The 23792-nt window shown below is 41.5% G+C and overlaps 2 protein-coding genes across 2 annotated transcripts in view; one reads left to right on the forward strand and one right to left on the reverse strand.

Annotated features, from left to right (window-relative positions):
• Tigd4 (tigger transposable element derived 4) overlaps positions 1–7432 on the reverse strand; it is a 12580-nt gene extending 5148 nt beyond the window's left edge. The window contains exon 1 of the mRNA XM_023723652.1: positions 7347–7432. The gene's annotated coding sequence lies outside the window, so the exon portion shown is untranslated. The remainder of the gene's footprint in view (positions 1–7346) is intronic.
• Positions 7275–23792, forward strand: part of Arfip1 (ADP ribosylation factor interacting protein 1) — a 122958-nt gene continuing 106440 nt past the window's right edge. Inside the window, exon 1 of the mRNA XM_012516336.2 lies at positions 7275–7605. The gene's annotated coding sequence lies outside the window, so the exon portion shown is untranslated. The remainder of the gene's footprint in view (positions 7606–23792) is intronic.

Consider the following 23792-nt stretch of genomic DNA (forward strand, 5'->3'; position numbering starts at 1 on the left):
TTTTTTTTCGGAACTGGGGATTAAACTCAGGCCCTTGCGATTGCCAGGGAAGCACTTATTCCACTGAGCCATCTCCTCGGCCCCTTTGAACATTTTTTTGCACACACTTTTTTTGAGAAAACTATCCAAATTTTTCTGCCTCTGTTATCCAACTCAAAGGGGATTTTATCATAGGGATTGAAACCAGTAAAGGAGAAATAGTGATACAAAAAAAGTCTTAATAATAATAACCCAAGGCTTTGGTATCCAAATTGCTTTACTACCTATATTTCAAATAACTAATCAGAAAAATAAAACTGGATTTTAGTGATCAAACTACTATGTGGTTGAGTACAGTCCAGAATCCAGGCTTTAAAACATCAAGTCCACATATTTTTCACTATTTTATGGCACTTTTGAATCACGCTGGTGGGCTTCCTCTGGTCATAGTTATGCATTTCATGCTCCTAGCACCAAGTGAAGTCAGTATTTCTGATTCCCATCTACACACACACACACACACACACACACACAGCACTAGCCTTTCTAGGTAAATAAGACCATGAAACTGGAGGGGAAAAAAATCCTTCATATATAGGATCTCCCTGTACACTTTCCTGTAAATCTGCAATTATTTTAAAATAAAGAAAATCAAAACTATCTTGCTCTTATTACGAAGATACCAATGTTCAGAAAGCGAGATAAGAAAAATCAGAATTTCAAGAAAAGACTAGCCAACAACAACTGTCTAAGAGAAAAAGGGCATTCCCAACTCTTTCCTTGATCCTTCTATCTTATTTTATTCTACAATTTCAAAAATTCAGATTATAGAAAAAGTAATTTGAATTTACTCTTACTCCATCCTGGTTAAAACAATGTAAGACAGGTGGAGCATTCCTAATTCAAAATATGAAATTCAATGGATGGATGGATTATGGATGCCCATGTTATTAAGTCTATGCAAGTAATCCAAATTTAAAAAGAAAACCCTCAAACAGGAAATCCTTCTGGTTCCAACATTTCAGACAAAGATTACTGAATTTCCATGTATAAGCAGAAATTATAAGTTATCTTGATCAAACTGAAAAGATAGCTCTATTTAGAAAGATCTTGGCTCTCCAATGAGAGTATTCCTTCAAAACCAGAAAAGTATAATTTTACAGGGTAAAACACAATACATTCATAAAATAATCAAATATGTAATTCCAAACAAGACAAACTGGACTTTTTCTCCCTAGAAAAGCGTAAAGTGCCAACACTGCCTAATCAATGAAACGGATAGTCTTCAGTCTCCCACAATACGATATCTGGCATATATTTTTGCAGGAGAAAATGGCAGTAACTCTTAATTCTCAGAAGTATTCATCCCCTCAGCTAAGCTCATCAACCACTCTGCCCTTTCAACAATTTAGCAGAGAAATGCTATACTGCAGGTACAGAATCCTCCCAATGTCAGCAGTAAAGAACTGTTGCTTCACTACTTAAGACTTACCCCTTGAACTCTACTTGGAAGAAAATGGTCAATCCTAATAGTAATAAGAAAGGAATATCATGTCAGTCATGATGGCGCTCACTTCTAATCTCAACACTTGGGAGGCTGAGGCAGGAGGATTACAATTTCGAGGCCAGCCTGAGCTATACAGAGACCCCCGTCTCATGAAATGAGATAACCTTTTGTTTTTGCCTATCAGAATGGCAGTGTCTGGTGCTGGCCTGGGCACCAGAACCTAGGTGGCTAAGAGGCACACACCAAGCTAATGGAAGGCAAATTAGTAACGTGACACAAAACCCTTAAAAATATACAACCTTATCCAGAAAGACTATCTAGGATTTGTATCCCAAAAGAATAATTTTAGATGTAAAAATAGCTTCTTAGAAATGTGCTAATTTTCTAGTGCTATGCAACAAATTACCACATACTAGTGCCTCGGACTCTCTCACACTTCTGTGGGTGAGAAGTCCAGGGGGGTTCAACTAGCTCCTGGTGGGGGGGCTTCAAAATGGGGAAATCCTGCTGTCAGGGCAGTGCTGTTACCTGCACACCGTGGGAAAGAATCTGCTCCTACGTTTATTCAGGCTGCTGGGAGAACTCAGTTCCTTGCTGCTGTTGCAATGAGGTCCTTGGCATTTTTGTCGTGTGTTGGCAGAGATCACTCTCAGTTCCCACCGGGTCCCCATCTGTGGCCCTCTTCAGCTTACAACAGAGAATAATTCTCCTGGGGAACCTCTTACGTGCTCTGAATCTGACTTCCTGCCTTACCACTGGCAGGAGAAAACCCTCCGCACTGAATGAGCTTCCCGTCTGAGGCTAGGGGCCCTTCAGAGCATCCCCCTTCTGATGAACTCGGAGCCAACTAATTAGCAACCTTGATTTCATCTGCAAACTTTCCTGGTATGAAGCATACCATAAAGCAGAGAGCATCATCTTATCATGATCACAGGGGAGGGCACAGAAGAGGAGGGCCACTGAAGGTCACATTGGACTTCCGCACATCACACAAGAACAGCCCTTATACTGTTAGATAATTATAGCGACAAAATAGAAAACAACCTGAATGTGCACCAAAAAATTAGTTAAGTCAAGGAATACCTATCTACACGTTGAGATACCGTGAAGCCACTGAAACACAACATTGACTGGTAGGAGGAAATCAGGATAAATTAAGTGAAAATGCATAATACAAACTACATGCTAGCAAACGCTGAATATTACATGAGGGTAGAGGCTTACAATTATTCCTATATTGCTCAGGCCCAGCAAACTATAGATTCTCAATAACAAATTAGGTAAATGAAGACAAAGACAAATTGTGTGTTATGTGTGTGTGTGTGTGTGTGTGTGTGTGTGCGCGCATGTTAATGAAAACCGACGTGGCTTACAGCTGCATGGCCCTGGCTCTCTCTGCTTGCTGTGACACATGGCGTTGCTCCTCCTGGAGCCAGCCTACTGCAGCCTAAAACCTCTCTTCTTGTATACTGTGGGTGGCAGGTGCTGTGTGCCAGAGGCAAGTGACCACAACAGAACTGACCAAATGCGCAACGTTCCCTCAAGGTAGGAAAAGGATAAATAAACTCAGGGTTTTACTTTTGTTCATTCTGGTTAAAACAACTTTATAATTTTAATTTTTTTGTTTTAGGTTATAAGATTTTTTTTTTAAAAATCCCAGTATGAGGCCACATAAAGCGGGCATACTTCCTATTCAGAATTTCTAGGGGTGGCAAGTCACTCTCTTATCAGTAGTTTACCGCCATCCACAGAGAATCAACCACTTTCCAAATGGAAGAAAGCATTCCTTCTTTGTCTTCCACAAGTAGCAGCTACATCCATAAGATCCTCCTATACCATTCCCACAAGCAGTCGTTGCTGATTTTCTGGAACCTGCCTCGTATGCGTCAGACAACATATTTCTGTAACTCAAGGAGTTCCTGTGTGCTGTGAAAAAACAAAAGGAATCCAAAGTGAATCTCCCCCATAATATCACGGGAGACAGATTTGCAGACAGTGCTATGAGGCAAACTAAAATGGGGGCTCAAATGAAGGGGCTGTGGGACCAAAGAGGTTTGGAAAATGAATTTTCACAAGCAGGATAAAGAGTGAATTTACAACTGAAGTGGCACCAGAGCTCAGCTGTGATGGTTAAGTTCACTGTGGGTGAGGAGAGCTAGGAAGCCGCTTCTGCTTATGACAGAGTGAAACAGACAGTTTGCAGCTTATAAAATACTGGTAATTCCATGTAATGAAATCTTCCTGTCTACATTGATATCTTTATTGCCTAATGAGCACGTTTCCTGCAGATATGCAAAAGCGAGTACTCCCTTAGTGGACTACAGACTAAACCACTGGAAAGAAAAATTAGAACCAGACCTTGGTAAGCCTTGGGTGTCAGAATAAGGAATTAGAATTCTCTCTGTATGCCCCAAATGCCAGTTAAGTTTTTTGAATGGAAGAACAAAAGAATAACATGAAAGGCTTTCCCAAGTTGTAATAAATGCCTAAGAGCTTTTAGAAAGAAGTGATTCTCAGTCTTAACATCAGTAAGTTAGTAAGGTACATGCTACTGAACTTTAAAAAAAGTTCTAAGAACTTCCAGTTGCTCACTGTACACCTTTACTATGCCCCCTACTTATTTGGGGGTTTCTCAAAATGTTCCATCATTACTCAGCATCTTCTAGTAGTCTGCTTAATTATCACGTGAGCAGCATGTCAAGATGGCTACTACGAAGAGCACATGAAAAGTCGCCAGCATTCCCGCAGCAAAGAGTGAAAGTAGCAACTTTCCCCTTTTGTCAGTTTTTTTGGAGACAGGGTCTCACTATGTAATTCAGGCTGGCCTTGAACTCATTACACAGTGGCCTTGAATTTATGGTGATCCTCCTGATTCAGCCTCTTGAGTGCTGGGATTACAGGCATGTGCCACCACACTTAGGTATCTCTTGAGAAAACATTAGTAGTGCATAGTATTCAATATCTAACTCAGAGGTAAAAGGGTGAATGCACATTTAATTCATTCAGCAAGGATTAAAAATAATATCCTCTAATCTGTTGTCTCCTTTCCTTCCTGGTCACAAACAAAAGGCAACTAGAGCTCTCCCAAAATGCAGTGAATAAATGGTACCTAATTTTTTTTTTGGTCATCTTTTTGAGTCAGGGTCCTGCTGTGCAGTTCAGGCTGGCCTTGAGCTCACTTTGTAGCCCAGGCTTATCTCAAATTTGCAATAATCCTGCTTCAGCCTCCTTAGTGCTGGGATTACAGGCAAGTGGTGGGATTATAGGCAAGTGCTGGGACTACAGGTATGTGTTACCATACCAGGCCTTGGTATCATAAATGTACATGGAAGGATAACTATTCCCATTTTTCCTTTTCTCTCCAATCAAAAATGTCAACTGGAAGAAAAGTGATAATCTTTTTCCTAAATGGAACAGGTAGATAGAATTACTCAAACTCCAGGGAAAAGGGAGGTAGGAAGGAGAGGAAAGTAAGCCTCCATCTAAACAGGGTTAGGCTTAAAATAAATTCTATAATCCTAGCACGCCAGGCAGCTGAGGCACAAGGGTTGCAAGCTCAAGCATAGCCTTGGCAACTAAGTGACTTAGTGAGACACTATCTCAAAATAAAAAGAAAGGGCTGGGGACAGAACTCAGCCCAAAGGCCCTGTGTTCAATCCCTGAGGCCACAAAATTAATTAATTTTAATTAGTCTTTCAGTTAGTAGTAGAAAAAACTTCCAATTCCCTGGATTTGATTTCTGGCACCAACTTAAAAAGTGAAAAATTTCCTCAAATCCAAAGAACACAGGCTGCTGCTTCCTTTATGCCTAAAGATATATAGAATTTAACAATATTCTGTTGTTAACTGAAGTAGCTACTAGTGTTTTCTTATGACCGGCCCAAATTCTAATTTCCTTTGCAGGCAGAAGTCATGGATGGATTCTCTGCACAGCATAAGATGAGAAGAATAAATGAGAAACAATTATGAACAGTACCAGAATCTCATTTCACTGTAGAGAGGTGAGACTGTATGAAGAATATCTGACAAATTAAGTCATCTCACCAGGGGAAAAGTAGCATTACTTCTCAGTAACTCCATGTGCCTTTATTAAAAACCAACAGCAGCTGCCAAGGAAACTATCCAGCTAAGGGCAAATCTCCAAAGCAAGCGTTCATCCTTCTAATATAAGAAACACCTTTAGCAGGCTAATAGACTAGCCTTAATAAGGTTAAGAATCTGGAGAGGGCAGGGAAGGCTCCTTAATGGACCAGCCAGCCCCAGGTAGGTAGTCATGCCTCCCTGGTTCAAGCACAGCTGAGCGCTACTATGTAAGTCACCCTTTGGAAGCCCTGGGAGTCGTACCTCTACTTAGCCACAAATTCTGTAGTTCTGTTTCTGGCCAGTAAGAGCAGTAAATACTCTAGATGGAGCGGAGTAAAGGCTCCACACCAAGAGGACGGCTTTGACCAGGTCCACAGTAAGCTACAGAACCGCAGTTACAGTTTGAACTAGTTGGCACATGTATTTGTTCATTTCTTTAGTAAAGATAGAGCCATTTAATATAAGGAAGAGTCCTTTAAGACTAGATTTATGCTTGAGGAATTCGAGTACTGTTTTTCTAAGAAGTGGAATCCTGGAGATCTCAGACAAAACTGTTAATCACATTTGAAATATCTGCAGTGTCACAGAATTCAGGAATCTGGGGACGATATCTGCACAGGCAGATTTCACTACACTGAAACTCCCCGAAGATGGGTATAGGCAGAGCTCTGCGTAGTCTTGTCAGCTAATGTAACAAAGGTAGGAGACCAGTACTGGGCAAAGAAAGATCAATCCTGCTCTGAGGGCAGCTTCCCTTTGCTTTTCTGCAAGCGACATGAGATTTAAAGCGACCAGCCGAGGCTGTCAAAGGAAAACTATCAGTTTAAAAGGTGATGGGTGGGGAGGAATCAACTATAGTAAGTAACGTGTAATGAGCATCAGAAGCGTCTGGCGGAGTCGCTCTCCCTCCACTCGGTGCAGGGACGCGAGGTGCACCCGAAGAGCAGGTGGCGACCTCGACTTAGGAAACTAGGAAGGGCTGTTAGAAGGGATTGTTCGGTGGTTTCCGCAGACAGGGCGACAGGGCGACGATCTACTTAAAAAGTATGGAGCAATCAAGGAAAGCAGAGCTCAGTCCTGCGGAAAAGGAGGAACAGAAAAGAAAAACAGGCGTGATCTGCTGTCCGCACGGGAGACAGCAGCAAAAGATCACGAAAAGGCGCTCCCAGCAGCCGAGGCGGCGGGCGCGGGAGGGGCGGCGGGCCGCGGCGGCCGGGGGCGCGGGAACCCGGGGCGCCCGGCGGGCGGGCGCCGCAACCCCGCTCCAGCCCGCGTGCCCTCCCGCCCCACCCGCCCGAGCTGAGTAACCTTCGCGCTGTCCTGCAGCAGCTCTTCTGAGGCAGCGCGGCGGGGAGCTGCGTGCACCTCCGCCCTCCCGGCGCCGGCGCGCCGTCTGTTGGGGGCACGCCTAACGCGTGAGGCGGGGGTGTGCGAGCAAAAAGCGGCGCTGAGGGCTCCCGGAAACCCCGGCCACTCGAGGCCGGCGCGCCCCGTTCGAGGCTCCCTGCTCCGGCCGCGGCGCCTCGGGAGCTGAGCGCTCGCCACGCTCCACCACTCGCGGGCAACCGGAGAGCTACCCGGGCAACCGCGCCGGTGGAGTCCCGGATGTGTTGCCAGGGCCGCAGCGGGGGGGCGGGGCCAGCCCCGGGAGAGGGCGGAGGGAGCAGGGGGCGGGGGGAGGGAGGCTGGCCGGCACCATCGAGACGGCGGCGGCCGGCTTCGGGAGAGAGAGGCGGCCGGCCGGGGCTGAGGACAGCGCTACTTCCGGTCTCCTCACTTCCGGCTTCCCTGCTCTAGGTGGCTGGTTCGGGAGGCCGGGTTGAAAGGTCGCGGGTCCGAGGGGTCCCGCCTGTTGCTCGGAGCGAGCGTGTGACAGCTGTCGTTGCTCCCCGCCCCTAGGCTCCGAGGTGCGTGGGGGAGAAGAAAGAAAAAGTCTGGCTTGCATTTCCGCTCACTGCTCGCCGGGGCGGGGCGATTCCAGAGAGCGGCGGCAGGGCTCACCCTCGGTTCGGGAGCTGCCGGGTCCCCGCGGACAGGTGAGGGCGGAGCGGCCCGCAGCGGGGCGGCTGGGCTGCGGTGGTGGGGCGGGCGCGTCGCCTGTGCCTCGCAGCTCCGGACCTGCTGAACTCTCCGTCCCGGGGTGTGCCAGGTCTGCCCCAGGATTCGGCCTGCGGTTTCCGCCCCTGCATTCCTCCTGGCTCTCGAGGGTGCCCCAGAAACTGCCGAGAAAAGGGACTGGACCGGCCCTTCGGGGCGGCACCCCCGGCTTTGCATGGAGTCGGTCGGAAGAGGCTGCTGGGTCCAGAAACGTGACCAAGTGTCGGAACCTGCCACCTTCGGGTTTGGGTGCAGCCCTCCTGTCGCTCCTCGCTGCGTCCCCCCACTTCCTCTCTCCCGCTGCGAGGGGCGGGAGGCGTGATCGGCCCTCCGAGGTGTTGCTCCCGCGGTGGAGCCGGAGGAGCCTTGCCCAGGAAATGTCCCGAGCCTGGCTGCCTGTGAGGACGTCCAAGGAACGCTGGAGTTTGTAGCTGTGAGTTGTGGTTCGCAACTCTTTGCCAGGTTACTACTGCCTACGTGTCTAGGAAAGGGAGAGAGTTGGGCGTTTTTAGCAAACAGTTTTCAGACGCTACATTTTCCCCTTTTATTACTGCTTCCTTTACTTTGTTTTCATCTTCCTCTTGAACCTCTTGGTCTTAAAAAATTTGCGTCTTCCTCTTCCCGTAGATCGTGTTGCCACCCTGTTTAGGAATCCTGTCCTGTGCCCTCCACTATTTTCTTCTAGTTTAAAGCATGTTTACTCAGCTCATGTTTGATAAGGAAAAAAGGGAAGAATTGCAGTTTTCTTCTACGTGTTCTGTCACCTGCAAGGGTGTGTGCGCGTTTGCCGTGTAACTACGTTGACTTAGAAAGGTGCACCCGATTGGCTACAGGGTCCAGCACCCTCTGTTCGAGGCTGCAGGCATTAGCCATTTCCTTACTGCTCAAAGGGAGTGCATTGTAGGCTACGTATACTTTTCTTCGTTTGACCTGTTTTTTTGTTTGTTTGGTTTTGTTTTCCTTGCCCAATATGATCAAACCGCCCCCCCCCGTAATACTTCGTATTTGGGGAAACAGAACATATTTTTAATCTTACTTTATTTCGGGATTAAAATATCTACTTCAGTTATGTGATTCCTTTTCAGATTGATAAATTATTTTTCCTTGGGTTATATTTGCCTTAATCCTGGGCTGTGAGTTGAGGTATAAGGTCTAAGTCTCATCTCAGTGATTTTTAAAGGTCTTCATTCTCGCCCCTGAAATTATATGCAGCTTTTGAGTGCATTTTTTTCTCAAAGGAGAATGACCTTTTTGATTTTTTTAAAAAGTCACATTATTAAAAGAGATGTACAGTGTCCAAGTAGATTAAAAACTGCTTCTTAGTGCCTAGTTGAAGTTCATGAAAATTTTTTTGGGTGGAGGGGGGAGCAGTTCTTTTTGCAAAAGTGGCTTGTTTGGGCACCAGGAACAGTAGAGTGCAAGGATTATAACTTGCTGTTGAAATCTTTAACTTCAATACTTGAGTATTTCTAAATTCCTTCCTAGACATGCTGAAGGAAGTGACAGTGTCAGCTCACTTAGTTTGTGATTTGTGGTTTTGAGGTTTCTTTTTAGGGTTGTCTGTTTGTGGCCAGTGCTCTGGCAATCGTGAAGGTTTGTAAAATGAGGTGTATGTCATTACTTAATACATAATAAGTGTCACCAATCCACTAGGTACAGCTCAGAATAGAAAATTTAAGTTCTGGCTGTACTTGACTTTCATTTTTTTGTTTTTCAATTGAACCATCTATTTTGGTTTTGTTAGAAATCGCAAGTAAGAACATCAGTGGTATGATCCTTAAGCTTTATTTCAACATTCCCTTTCTCCGTTCTGTATTAAATATTTTAATGGTTACTTCTTTCTTGTAAATAAGAGTCTTAAATTGTTATTATTTTTTAATGTATCTAGTACAGGGTCTTACTACACAGATAGGACTCATAGTAATCCTCTTGTTTTCAGCCTTCCAAGCTCAGGGATTACAGGTGTATGCCACCATGGCGAGTCTCATTCACGTCTCAATGTGCCCCAGGGGTGGAGCTGGCATGGGACAGCCCTTCCTGGCCCAGCACGGCGGGCTACACACAGGTGATCAAGTCCCTGGTCTGTCGCTGTGCCTGCCTAAGCAGGCCTTTTAGTCTGTTGAGCTATCTGGCCGGCCCCGTAAAAGTCTTTTCAAGCTTGTAGGTCACATACTTGCTTGCTGATTTTGTTGTACAGTGTTTGTTATTTATTTGAAGGCTGACGTTCTAAAGATTTGAAGGTTTTGTGCAATTTTAGAACATGAAGAGATCTGTACAGCCCATCATAACGTTTCTGAAGTAACCAGGTTTTTTTCTGCTCACAAAGTAATTTCCGCTCTGTTGTAACATCCTTTTTTAGGGAAGTATTTAACATAATTTTGTAAAGAATAAGTTCTGCTAGATTTTTTTTAAATTCTGAAGTCAAATTTTATTTAGCACCTTAATGACGTTTCTTTATTTTGCATACTCTTTGCTCATACTTTCATGAATATCCCATCTGACAGTCCTGGAAACCTTAGGTATTGACCAGCACCCACAGCTTTATAGATGAAGGCTGAAATTTAGTAACTAACTGAAGTTAAAATAATATGCTCATACTTACCCTGGTGGAACTAGGATTTGATCCCAGGTGTTTGTCTCTGGCTTATTGTATGCAGCTTTTATTGGACATTTTCTGGTTGCCAGGACAGAATTTCTGACATGCACGGGTTAAGGGAGGAGAAGTTGACTGGGCATCACTGTTTTGCTGAGTTCAGTCCATGGGCAGTGGCTCCCAGGCTGAAACATCATGGTGAAAGCACACAGGGTAGAGGAAGACTGCTTCTGCTGTGGTGGTGAGGAAGCAGCGGGGGAAGGGCTGAGCCAGGGTTAGAATTCCCTTCCAGATCCTGTCCCTCAACCCGAGATTGCCCTCAACACATCTCTGCACTCCGCCGTTGATGAACAGGGCGTCCCCATGAGCCTGTCACCTTCCCAAAGTACCACCTCTGAACTCAAGATGGTTTGGAGACATCTTAGGGGTTTTTTTTTTTTTTTTGGTTCCTCGAATGCCTTCAGGGCACTTTTGGCCAGCTGGAGAGGTGGGAGGTTTGAACTCCAGCAACCTGAGGCTGACAGCTTTGTGGAAGCAGCCACTTAAAGGCCTGAGCTAGGGCCAGGCCCCCCGGTTTGGAGATATCTTAGATACAAACCATAGCGCAGCTTCTGTTGTACTCCATTTTTTTCCTTAGTAGGCAGTAAATATTTTCTATGAGACATTAGGTGAAAGTCTCCTGTGTTATTTTTCAGTGGATGAACATCTAGTTAAATGTCATACTGAAAACTATGATAAGAAGAAGAAAATTTGGAGGTCCTCTACAGCCTGCAGTAGCAGTAATTAAGGTTTTTTTCTTATGGAGATGAAGATTGTGTGTGTGTGTGTGTGTGTGTGTGTGTGATATGAGTGGCAAATATGAACATAAATGTTAGAAGAATAATCTTGGCATAGGAATCTGGAAGCATAACTGTCAGAATGATGGGGTGGAAGAAGTAAATTTAACAGGGAACTTAAGGTAAGGTAGCTATGGGTAAAAGCTCAGGATTTGTCAGATTAGAAGATGAGTTGTTCCACATACTGTGGAAGATAATGACAGAAATCTTACTAAAAAGCTTTTGCACAGCAAAAGAACCTGCAGAGTGAAGAGACAACTCACAGCATGGGCAAAATTTTTGCCAGCTCTCAGACAAAGGACTGATACCTAGAATATATAAAGAACTTAAAAAAAAAAAATCTCCCAAATTTGAAGACCCAGTCTAAAAATGAACATCTGAAATGAATACACACTTCTCAGAAGAAGTAATAGAAAAGGCAAATCAGTATATGAAAAAATGGTCAACATTGTATTTCAGAGGTGTAAATTAAAACAGTGCTGAGATTCCATCTTTCAGGAAGAATGGCTGTTACCAAGGAAAGCAATCAATAACAAGTGCTGGAGGGGCTGTGGGGGAAGAGGAACTCTTCTCCACTGTTGGTAGGAGTGTAGATTGGTGCAACCATTGAAATCAGTGAAGAGATTCCTCAAAAAAATTAAAATTAGAGATTCTGTGTGACCCACCCATTTCCCTTCTTGGTATCTTCCTGAAAGAATTGGAAGCATCAGACCACATCAGTATATGCATACTCATGTTTCTAACACCCTAGTTTGTAGTTTGTAGTAGCTAAATCTTGGAAACAGCTCAAACGGCCATCAACCAATACATGAATAAAGATATGTTTTATAAAACTGTGATGGAGTACTACTGAGCCATAAAGAAGGATAAACTTGAGACATTTCTAGGTACATTGACGTACCTTTTTTTTGGCAGTACTGGGGATTGAACTCAGGACCCTGTGCTTGCCAGGCAAGCACTTATTCTACTGAGGTATCTCCCCGGCCCTGGATATACCTTGAGACCATATCTTTAAGTGAAATAAATCAGGCACATGTGTAAATATTGAATTATTTCTCTGGTGTGAGAAACCAAAAGTGTAAGTAAGGACCAAATTGGATTGTAGATGTCGTGAAATAGGAAAGAAAATGTTCAAATGAGAAAGAGAATGAGGTAGGGGGGAGGAGGAAGGAAGGTTGGAAAAGAGAAAAATAAAAGGATGAAATGGAAACAGCTTTGTAAATGAGGGGAAGTGTTGAAGGGAGGGTAGGGGAAGGGGGAAAAAGAATCAAGTTAAATCATGTACAGGAACACATTCCCTATGATGAATGTATGCCTCAAATATACCAATAAACATTTTTTTAAAAAACCCAAAAGGATCTGGAAGTTATCTCGGTATTCCTGATTTCTACTAGCATTAGGCAGTTCTGATAGCCACTTAGTAGCTCTTATAGATTCTCAGCTGTACAGTATTCTCTCTTCTGCTCTCTCTGGCTCTCTGTGCACTTTTCTCTTTCCTTTATTTCTTTTCTATTTTCCAGTCCTTCATATCTTGCAAACCTTTATCTTAAGATGGGTGTAGGTAAGTATTGCTTGTTTCTGTTAGTAGGAGATTCTTATAAAACAGTATGTGACCTGTATTGAAATACTTTTTTCCCCCTTAACAGACATGCTTATTCAAGTGAATACTTCTGAGCAAACGTTCTGCTTTGAAATCTATATCTGGTACTCCTGTTAATTCCTAGCGAGACGTAGAAATCCAGAGCTCTTGCCTGGCTCTCTCACTTCACCGTAGTTACTAGAATCTAAATCTAAATGTGAGTGATTTGGGTTTGTTTTGTTCTTCCTTTGATGGTGGTGCTGGGGATCACAGTGCTGAGCAGGTAGTGTACCTCTGAGTTACATTCCCAGGGCACAATACCTGTATTTGAAAAACATCAGACCCTCTCTTGAAAGAAAAAAATTGTTACCAGAAAGAATCTGTAGAGCTCTGAAGGTAATTACAAATCTGTTCATGGCTGAGACCTTTTGGAAAAGTGTAGTATTGTCTTTGGTACCTTCTTTGTTTCACTTTTGGCTTAGCAGCACCTTGATATTCAGGCTTGGGAGCAGAATCCCAAAAGCTGCAGTGGGCAGGTGGCCTACACTCATTCCAAGCAAGAGTCTGCGGCCCACCTCCCTTTTCACCTTGCATGAGACTGTATTCTAAAGCGCGGTTGCCAAACTTACTCTAATCACACAAACAAGTGATTCTGTTTGTGTCACAGACTGTAGCTAGGACCCCAGTTCCCTGAACACAGGTCAGTGAGGTGGGTTAGTAGTTCAGCACATCTTTAATCCATTCTCGGCACAGTGGTGGGAAAGCTTTGCCCTAGAGAAGAAAATGTTACCCTTTACCACTATATTTAGGGTGTAATAACTTATAAAACATTTCACATATATTCTTTATTTTTACTTTGGCCATATAAGCAGAGTAATAACATTACTGTACAAGAAATGAAGAAATTAAGACTTATGTAAAATGTATCATACAAAGTTATATGGTTAAATGGATCAAGAATTCAAGCCCTGGCTGGAATCGTGGGGGTTCTGGCTGTGGCTTTCCATCTCTGGCATGGCTGGATCCTTTTTTTGTTTCAGTGTGATTTTTGGCATATGCCAGAGGCATACAATCCTCTTAATAGTTGTCCTTCATTGATTACTTCTTTTGCTAGGCATTATTTTATAGATTATGTGTTAGCCCTGTATTTTATTAACAAATGAAGAAACCAGCTCAGAAAACAACAGAAGGAAAGAACCATAGGACTCATAGTCAAGATTGCCTGACCAACTCCAGGTCTTACCTGCTTTCACCGTAGTGACTGATTGCAAGACACTGCGTGGAGATCAGGTTTGAGTTGAAGTGTGTGAGTAGTGGCAGTGAGTGGTAGTGGGGGAATGGGCAAGGAGACTATTAAGTATCTTCTGCAATTTTGAAGTAAAGTTCTTGCGACAGCGTCAATCTAGTAGGGTTTCTGGGATATTGGGTAGACATGAATTAGGAGAGAGGTATAAAACTCAAAGTATCTTGGACCTACATATATTCCCCTTTTTCTGGTACCAGGGATTGAACTTAGGACCTTGTGCTTGCCAGGCAGGTGCTTATGCCACTGTTATATTCCCAGCCATACATAGCCTTCTAACAAAAAGGCTAAAAGGTAAATCCTCTTCATGTAGCCCTTCCTCCCTTATTTCCCTCCTGCTTCCTTGCTTCCTCCTTTGTCCAGAATGAACCCAGGACCTTCCACAGACCAAGCATGTGAGCTTCATCCCCAGCCCTAGATTGTTTTTCTTTTTTTGAGATGGCCTTACCAGGCAGTTCAGGCTGTCCTTGAACTCACGAAGTTGCCCAGGCTTGCTTTGAACCTGTGGCAATCTTCCTGCCTCAGCTTCCTAAGTGCTGGAATTATTGGCATGTGCCACTATGCCTTGCTAAGTTTCTTAATGATAGACTTACAAGTGATTTTTTATTTTCTTTTATTTTCTAACTTTTTTGTACTGTATTTTTACTTTGAAGAGTAAAAAGCAAAAACAAATAGAGAAAGACATAAACAGTAACATACAACAATGCGTATGTTACATATTTTCAAAACAGGAATAGCAAATTAACAGTGGTTGTTGTGTTGCCTTTTGATCTTCGAATCTGTTGCTCAGATTAACAAGTATACAAGATTGGGGAAATAATTGAATACTAGCACTTAATTGCTTTGAAAAGTATTCTATTGAAATAAAAATTCAAATAATATAATAAGCAGATAGAATGAGTTCCTTCTACTCGATCTTCTATCCACTCTACCCCCTCACAGTTAATTTGAAAAGTAGTATTTGAGGATCAGATGAAATATATAAAGAAACTCTGAACTTGTTCTCTGGAATAGCATGGCCACTAGCTACGTGTGGCTGAGTTAGTAGGAATAAAATAACAAATGAAACTCTCCAGTTGTGCTACCCACATTTCAGTGTTCAGGAGCCTCTTGTGGCTGGTGGCTACTTTATGGGACAGTCCAGACTTAGAACATTTTCAATATTTGCCACCTGTTCTAAATCTTTACGATGATATTTGTTTGGTGACTTATTATTAAGCCAAGACGTAAAAAATCTTTGTGTTGCCTAAGGTGCCCAGCAGTTTTTGTTTTAGCTGAGGGTATTATTGTCATGTTCTGTCTCTTAGCTACTTAACTAAATCCAGATGGTCAAAGTCTAAGGCTAATGTTTTTCTTGGCTGCTTGAGGATTATAGCTAGCTGCTTTTCTAGGATAAAAGATGACAGCTTTTCCAGGGGCATGAATGCTTTCTCTCTCCTCTGTCTGTCTTGCTCACTAGTTGACACCCTCTCTTGGGTATCTCAAATCCAGGATATCCAAAACTAAACTGATTTCCCATTCTTCCCCTTCAGATCCCCAAAATATTGGTCTGCCCTTTTTTTCAGTGAATGATACCATTATATTTTCATTATAAAATTCAAAAAAAGTAGGAGTGAACTTTACATTCCTTTCCCTGATACATCAAATTTGTCAGCAAGTTTTATTAATCTACTTCCTGATTTTTCCTTGACACTGTTTTTGTTTCCAATACCACTTCAGTTTATTGCCATCATCTTGCCAGAATCTTCTGCAGGAACTTCCATTCTTGTTTGCTTACTAGTCTTCTGACCCTTCCCTAACCCGTTATCCGTCCTGAAGACACAGGTCTCATTGATACTGTTCCCGCCCCCCATCCTTTTGTGGCTTTCCTTTGCTTCAGAGAGTGAAAATAAAGGTCCTTAACAGTGCATAGTCCTGTCACGTGGGCCTTTAGTCTCATGGCTGCCTTGCTTTGTGCTGTGTTTGCACTTGCTTTCTCTGTCTTATTCTTCACTTCCACTTGACTTGTTAGTTCATTATCCTTCCTGCCACACCTAAAGTATTAGTTCCTTAGGGAATGAATACTCTTGACCTCCCAGATTAAAATGATAGCACTGGGGCTGGTGAGATGGCTCAGTGGTCTAAAGCACCTACTTAGAACAAGCTTAGCAAATCAAAGGGACCGCAGTTCAATCCCCCAGCACCACATGCCAGCCAGCCCCGCCCCCTGGTGGACTGAGCTGGCCACATACACACACACACACACACACACACACACACACACAAATAAATAAAATTTTAAAAAAATGATAGCATTATATAGTCCCATAGTGGTGGCCTACAAACTTCATAAGGTAAGGGCATCTCATTTTCTTTTTTGCTTATGAATTCATAGAGCTTAACGTTGTATATGACACCTAAATATTGACTCATTAAAATTATTCTTTTCCTCCTGCTCCTCTTCCTCCTCCTCTTCCCTCCTCTTCCCTCTCCTCACCCTCTTCCCCCCTCCCCTTTCCCCATCCTCCATCATCATACTGGGGATCAAACTTGGGATCTTGTGCTTGCCAGGCCAGGGCTTATGCCACTGACCTATCTCCCTGGCTCTCTAAATTTCTAAATTGATGGGATTTCTACATTATTGTGAGGGGGGCCAGGGATATAGCTCAGTGGTGCAGTGCCTGCCTGGCAAGCACGAGGTCCTGATTTCCAAACCCTGTACCCCCCCATAAATAAATTATTGTGAGGATACGGCAGAGATTTCTGTATACCCCATGCTGTTGCACTTATTTCATTAGTATGGTACATATGTTATAATTAATGAACCAGTATTGACATGTTATTAATTAAAATTTGTATGTAACTTATTACTTCATTTTCCCTTCATGTCCTTTTGCCTTCACAAAATCTCATCCAGGATATCATTTCCCCTTTAGTCTTCGAGTGTTCTCTCTATATGACTTTGACTGTTTGACAGAGCTGTTAACAGAGAAGACTACTCACCAGGCAACTGTAGACTGTTAGCCTACAATTGGGCTTGATGGGATGTTTTTCTCGTGATTGGACTGGATGGTACTGTGTTTTGGGTGGAAGACCATAAAGATAAGGTACCATTCCATGCAGCACCCTGGCTGTGTGACTTAGAACTGTTGATGTTCACCTTGAGCCCGTGTCTTGTAGCTTGTCAAGTGTGTCCACTGTGAAGTCAGTCTTTCTTCCTCTTTCCTGGTGTGCTGTTCTTTACAGAGAGTCCCTGTGAAGTGCACAGTTGGAGCAGACAAGTGACATGAGGAGGGTCTATGTTCTACTTACCTAAGTGTGGAGTACATGTACCATCTTTTTGGAAGTCTTTCTATAAGGTAGATTTGTCTTTTCTCCCCCATTCATCAATTTATTTAATCATTTGTTTATATCAATGTTGATTCCTGAATGTTTAGACTTTGTGTTATAATCCCATAGTATTTGATTTTCTTGCTCAAACTGTTCTAGCTTTGGATGTTGGAAACTTGTAGTTTCTGTGTTCCCTTGATGGTCCTCATCATTATAAGATTTTGCTGTTGATATTACTGTTTTGTTTTTGGTCTTTTTGAATACTTTTTCGTTTTATAAACTCTCTGGTATGACAATGTGCAGCAGCTTCATGTAGTGTAAGAACTGCCCTGGACCTAGAAAGCCATTTTTCTAAAGAGTCTTTATTCCTTTTTTTGGAAAATGGTTTTAGAAATTGACTTTTGGTATCCTGGTGTGTTATTTCTCCCTGGCCTGCAGCAGAGAACGGAAATACATGTTTGTGCACTCACGTTAGTGAGTGAACATGTTTATAGATGATTTTATAGCATCAGAATTTTATATCTATAATTAATCTATAATTTATAATTGTCTGTAGAAATCTATGCTCTTATTTACAATGAGCTTTTTTCCATTGGAAAAATAACTACCTGTGAGTTTTGAGGTTTATTTGGTGTAATCTGAAGAATTTAGTACCACTTAAAGTAACTCTTCAATTACCCATTGCAGGACAGTAACAGTATATTAAATAATAGGCAAGGGTTGGCAAGACAGCTCACCGGATTAAGCGTCTGCTTTGGCAAGTGCAGGGACCAGGGTTCGATCCCTGGACCCTGGGCATGTTGAGTCAGCAACAGACTCTGGGTGTGGTGACGCACTCCTATAATCCCAGCACTGGGGAGGCTGAAAACAGGAAGATCACTACTAGTCTGAGCTGCGTAATGAGACCCTGTACCAAATACATAAAATGAAAAAGTAAATAAGTAATAGTCTGTTTGGTCTTGAAATCAGTTACAGCAACCCTGAAAACTGGTTCTCTCGGTTGACTTGACTGCTAATGTTCTGAAACTCAGCTGGCCATCTGTGAAGAATAAAGCCACAGTTCCCTGAATAATTTAGAGTATTTACAGCTAGTTTTCTTTTTAGAGAGTAATTCAGTTTTAAGAGTCTCACCATTTTACTTCTCATTAGTTTTTCTGCACCAAAATCCCAATGGGGAATGTAAAAAGACTTCCTTAAATTGTCACTCCATTCACAGTTGTGGTGGGGATGCGTACAGTTGAATACGCGTAGGTTTACTTTTAAGCTGCTCTTGCCTTTTGCATTGTCCTTGCCTCACTCCTTGATCCACCAGAAATATTATTATTAATAGCATGTTTCAAGCTTCTTTTTACTAATACATGCCTATGAAAAACTAATTCTTGAGACATTTCTTTGAAATTCATTTTATTAAAAAATCAGCAAATTTCTTTGAAGAATTATGAGTATTGCTTTATTCAACTGATTTTTGCCTTAAATCCCATAATCTGCTTATTTTAAAAAAAGAAGCTGAATTCACGTTCCAGGCATGAGGTATCCCATGCCATGATACTGCTCAGGTCTGCCCTGTTCAATCTGCCTGTTTATGACTTGGGCATGCCATGATTCAGACCTCTTATGGTATATGAGGACCTTAATTAGAAAAATTCAAATTTTATAATATATGTTTTTTTTTTTTTTTTTGAACCGGGGATTGAACTCAGGCCCTTGTACTTGCCAGGGAAGTGCTTATTCCACTGAGCCATCTCCCTGGCCCCAAATTGTAATTTTTAATTAACAAAACTCATAGATGCTTCAGTAGTAGATGTACTGAGTCGCTAAACCTAGTAGCATCATGCGACTATAAATACAGGGGTATTTGTTTTTCTATCATCCATAGAGTTTTCTCTTTCCTCCTTAGACTTGGGGACCTAGTAAATCTAATACCTTTTGATTAAGGTCCCAAGGTCCTGAGTAGGTTGAAGATGCATTTAAGGGTGATAGGGGATGCATGGATGTGGGTGGTGCACAACTGTAATACCAGCACTCAGGAGGCAGAGGCAGGAGGATTGCTAGGAGTTCTGGGAGTTACAGGCCAACCTGGGCTGCATAGTGAGTTCAATGCTAGCCTGACCTACATTGAGACCCTGTCTGAAAAGAACCAAAGCACATCAAAACAAACAAACAAAAGTATAAAATTCTCCCTCATTAAAAGTTCTTATGTGGTTTCCCTGTGGTCTATTCAGGTTTTGTGGGTTTTATTTTTGTTTGTTTTTTTTCTTTTTTGAAGCAGAGTCTCAATTTGTAGCTCAGGGTGGTCTTAAACTCACTGTGTAGCCCAAGCTGGCCTTGAATTCTCTGCCTCAACCCCCAAGTGTTAGGATTACAGGCCACCACATAATTTGTCATTCTATTTTACTTTATTTTCGTTTTAGCAGTTCTTAATTAAAAGTTGCACAGAGGAGGACTTTATTCCTGCATCTTCGCAATCATTTCTTCCTTGTATTTGCCCTTTTCCTTTCCTACTTGGCAAGACTTGGCTTTCCGTTCCATGATCTTTTTGCGGTCTTTGTCCAGTTTTAGCCTGGTGATCACCACCTCACTGGGGTGAATGCCCACGTGGACAGTTGTGCCATTTGCCTTTGCCTTTCCCGCTGCACCCGTTCAGCGTACATGACATACTTCTTCCTGTAAACCTGGACTACTTTGCCGAGCTACTGACCTTTACACTGTCCTCGTGCAACCTGAACTTCAGCATCCCTTCGGTTGGGCATAGAGTGAACATTTTATTTCTGTGTCAGCTCTTTGGAAAGTGGGGAAGGCATAATTTTCCTGTGAATGTGGGAATGCACATTGAAATGCCTTTTATGGTTTTTGCTTCATTCTGAGGTCAAAAAAGTATTAAACTCTATTGTGGCTGCTGCAACTCCTTATCGTATCCTATTTTATTTTATTTATTTATTTATTTATTTATTTGGTGCAGGCTATCATTCTATTTCAAAGCTAATTGAATTTATATGAAGATCAGAAGATCTGTACATATATGCAGTGGTGCTTGGGATTCAGCCAAGGATCTTGCTAATACTGTTAAGTATTAGTTAAATGCTAAATTGCTGAGCTATAATCTTAGCACAAAATGTATATCTTAAAACAGCACAGATTGCAAGTAATTAACTTTTAAAAATTTGTCATTTCTGTTTATGTTAATAAGCTTGCCTTCAGAAATAAATATGAGGTAGATCAGAGTACTTAAAAATATAAGCATCGACTTAGTAGCTGTCCCTGTAGTTCCCAGTAGTCTTCTTTAGTTTCCTTGTCTGTCTTGAGTTTCTTGTTTTTTTTCAAGAGCTGAATAATAAGGGTATGTTCTCATAATCAGTGCTAGGGTTTAATATCAGGGAGCAGGTTATAACTTCATGAGAGAGGTGAAGATGAAGAAAATGAATTCTTAAACTTCTTTCACTCCATTCTTCATGGTATCTACAGTTTCCTGCTACTTTCATTCTTACCTCAAGGAGATTTCCTCCTATTTTAGGGTAATTCCTCTATCCTTGCACAAAATTTCTATTCTTAAAAAGTTTTTATTTGTATATATTTGCCATACATAATGATCACATTCATCATAGGGAATTTGTATGATATGTAGTATGTCTTAATTTCCTTTTTTCCCATGTCTCTTTCCTACCTTTAACTTTTTGTCCTCTCCCCATTTACAAAAGCTTTGTTTCCATTTTTCCCTTTTCTTTTTTAAAATCACCTTTCCCTTCCTCTCCCCCTCCCCTTCTCTTGTTCCCCTTCCCATTTGAATGTGTTCTTGTTCTTCCTACTTCCTGATATGTCCTCCATTTTGCTCCTTGTTACCTTATACAAGGGAAACTGTATAATATTTAAACTTGTGTCTGATTTATTTCATTTAATATTATGGTTTTGAAGTAAATCCATTTACCTAAAAATGATTCAGCTTTATTGTTCTGTGGCTGAGTAATACTCCATTATATATAAATACCGTGTTTTTTCTTCACTCCTCTATTGATGGGCATATGGACTGTTTTCAAGATTTAGCTACCATAAATTGTGCTGCTATAAGGATGGGTGTGCTTATGTCACTGTGGTATGATGCTGTTAACTCTTTTGGGAAGATACCTAGAAAGGGCACAGGTGTGTCGAAGTAAACCTTTAGTTTTAGGATTTTGAGGTCTCTACATATTGATTTTCATAATGGTTGTAACCAAATTCCACTCCCACCCAACAATGGAGAAGGGTTCCTTGATTTTGTTATTCTAGGTCTCTTCTCTTCCATATGAATTTTAGGTTTGTTTTCTCTAGGGCTGTGAGTTATAATATTGGTATTTTGATGAGAATATGCATCAAATATACATAACAGTTTTGGAAGAATGACCATTTTTCACTATATTAGTTCTTCTGGGAATATCTTTCCATTTTCTGATGCTCTCTTCGATCCCCTTTTTCATGGTACTGTAGCTTTCAATGTGTAAGTCTTTCACATCCTTTCTTAGATCATTTCCAAAATATTTTTCTTGATACTATTGTGACAGTTTTGTTTCCCTGATTGCTGTCTCAGTGAGTAGAAGAATGCTATTGATTCATGACTGTTGACTTAATATCCAGCTACACTACGGAATTTGGTTATTAAATGTAGGAATCTTTGGGTGTATGTTTCTGGTGTCTTCCATGTAGAGTGTACTGTTATCTGCAACTAATGATAATTTAACTTCATCCTTTCCCATCCTTACTCTTTTTACTTATTTCTCTTGTCTAATTACTCTGGCTGATTTTTCGAAAACTATAGTGACCAGGAGTGGTGATGATGGCATCCTTGTATTGTTCCTGATTTTGGAATAAAATCTTTGCATTGTTGACTGTTTAGTATGATGTTGGCTGCTGGTTTGTCATAGATGGCTTTTCTCAGATTGAGATAAAGAACATTGATTCCCATTTTCTGTAGGGTTTTCATCATAAATGGAGTTGGACTTTGTCAGATGCTTTTTCTGCATCTATTGAGATGGTGATGTGGTTTCTGTCCTTAGTTCTGTTAATGTGATATATTGCATGTTAAACCATCCCTCCATCCTTGGCATGAATCCTACCTGGTCATGCTGTATTATCTTATGATTTGCTGCATTCTATTCACCAGCATCTTATTGAGGATTTTGTATCTGTGTATCTAAGGTTCATTAAGTAGACTGGCTTATAGTTCTCTGTTTGGTTGGCTCTTTCTAGGTAACAGTGTATCAGGGTAATACTTGCTTCCAGGAAGGACTTTGTTAATAACTATATTGCTTCTAGGAATGACTTTCAGTTTTGTTAAAATGTCTGAGGAGTAGTGGCATTAGATCTTATTTAAAGTTCTTGTACAACTCAAGTGAGTCTGTCAGGACTTTGGCTTTTCTTTATTGGTAATTTTCTTATTACTTCAATGACAGTGGCCGGTATTGAATTATTTAGAATTTTTGTATCTTCTTAACTCACCTGTGGTAATTCACATGTATCTATGAATCTGCCCATTTGTTCTCTATGAATCTGTTCGTTTCTTCTGTCTTGTTAGAGTATAGGTTTTCAGAATAGGTGCTGCTGCTGATTTTCTGGATTTCTGCAGAGTCCATTGTGATTTCGTACCTTTCATTCCCAATTGTGTGGATTTGGGTGGGTCAGTGGTTCTGTGTGTCTGTCTGTCTGGCTGGCTTGTTTGTTTTCTTTCTTTCTTTCTTTCTTTCTCTCTCTCTCTCTCTCTCTCTCTCTTTCTTTCTTTCTTTCTTTCTTTCTTTCTTTCTTTCAAGATTGGCTAAGGGCTAAGGGTTTATTTTATTTACTCTTTCAAAAAATGAACTCTGATTCATTGGTTCTTTGTATTGCTTCCTTAGTCTCAATTGTATTAATTTCTGCTCTGATCTTTATAATTTCCTTCCTCATAGGAGCTGCGGACTTAACTTGCTCTTCTTTTTCTAGAACCTTGAAGTTTGACATTAGAATGTTTATTTGAGCTTGCTCTGTTTTTCTGATGTGAGAATATATTGCTACAAATTTCCCTCTAAGATTGCTTTAATTATATCCCATAAATTTGGGTATGTCATATTGGCATTATCATTTAATTATAGACATTGTCCAATTTGTTCTTTAATTTCATCTGTGACCAGTTTATTGTTCAAGAGGGTATTATTTAATTTCTATGTGTATATTGTTTTCATGATTTCTTTTGCCAGTGATTTCCAACTTCATTGCACTGTGATCTGATAATATGCATGTGATAATCTCAAGCATGTTGTGAGCTTTTGTGTGGTCTGTGGTCAGCACAGATGGTCTCTTGTGCTGAGAAGAAAGTTACATGTTGCTGCAGAGTGTGAAGCCTTGTAGATTGCTGTTCAGTCACATTTGTTCAGAGGTATGGTTCAGCTCTGGTATTTTTTCATTGATTTTTTATTTTTATTTTTTTTGCTAGTTGATCTCTTTGTGACAGTGGGATATTGAAGTTCCCTCATTACAATTAATGCTTATCTGATATATCATATATA

Source organism: Octodon degus, unplaced genomic scaffold, assembly GCF_000260255.1.
Source record: "Octodon degus isolate 3935 unplaced genomic scaffold, OctDeg1.0 scaffold00101, whole genome shotgun sequence".
In the NCBI taxonomy this organism is placed as follows: Eukaryota; Metazoa; Chordata; class Mammalia; order Rodentia; family Octodontidae; genus Octodon; species Octodon degus.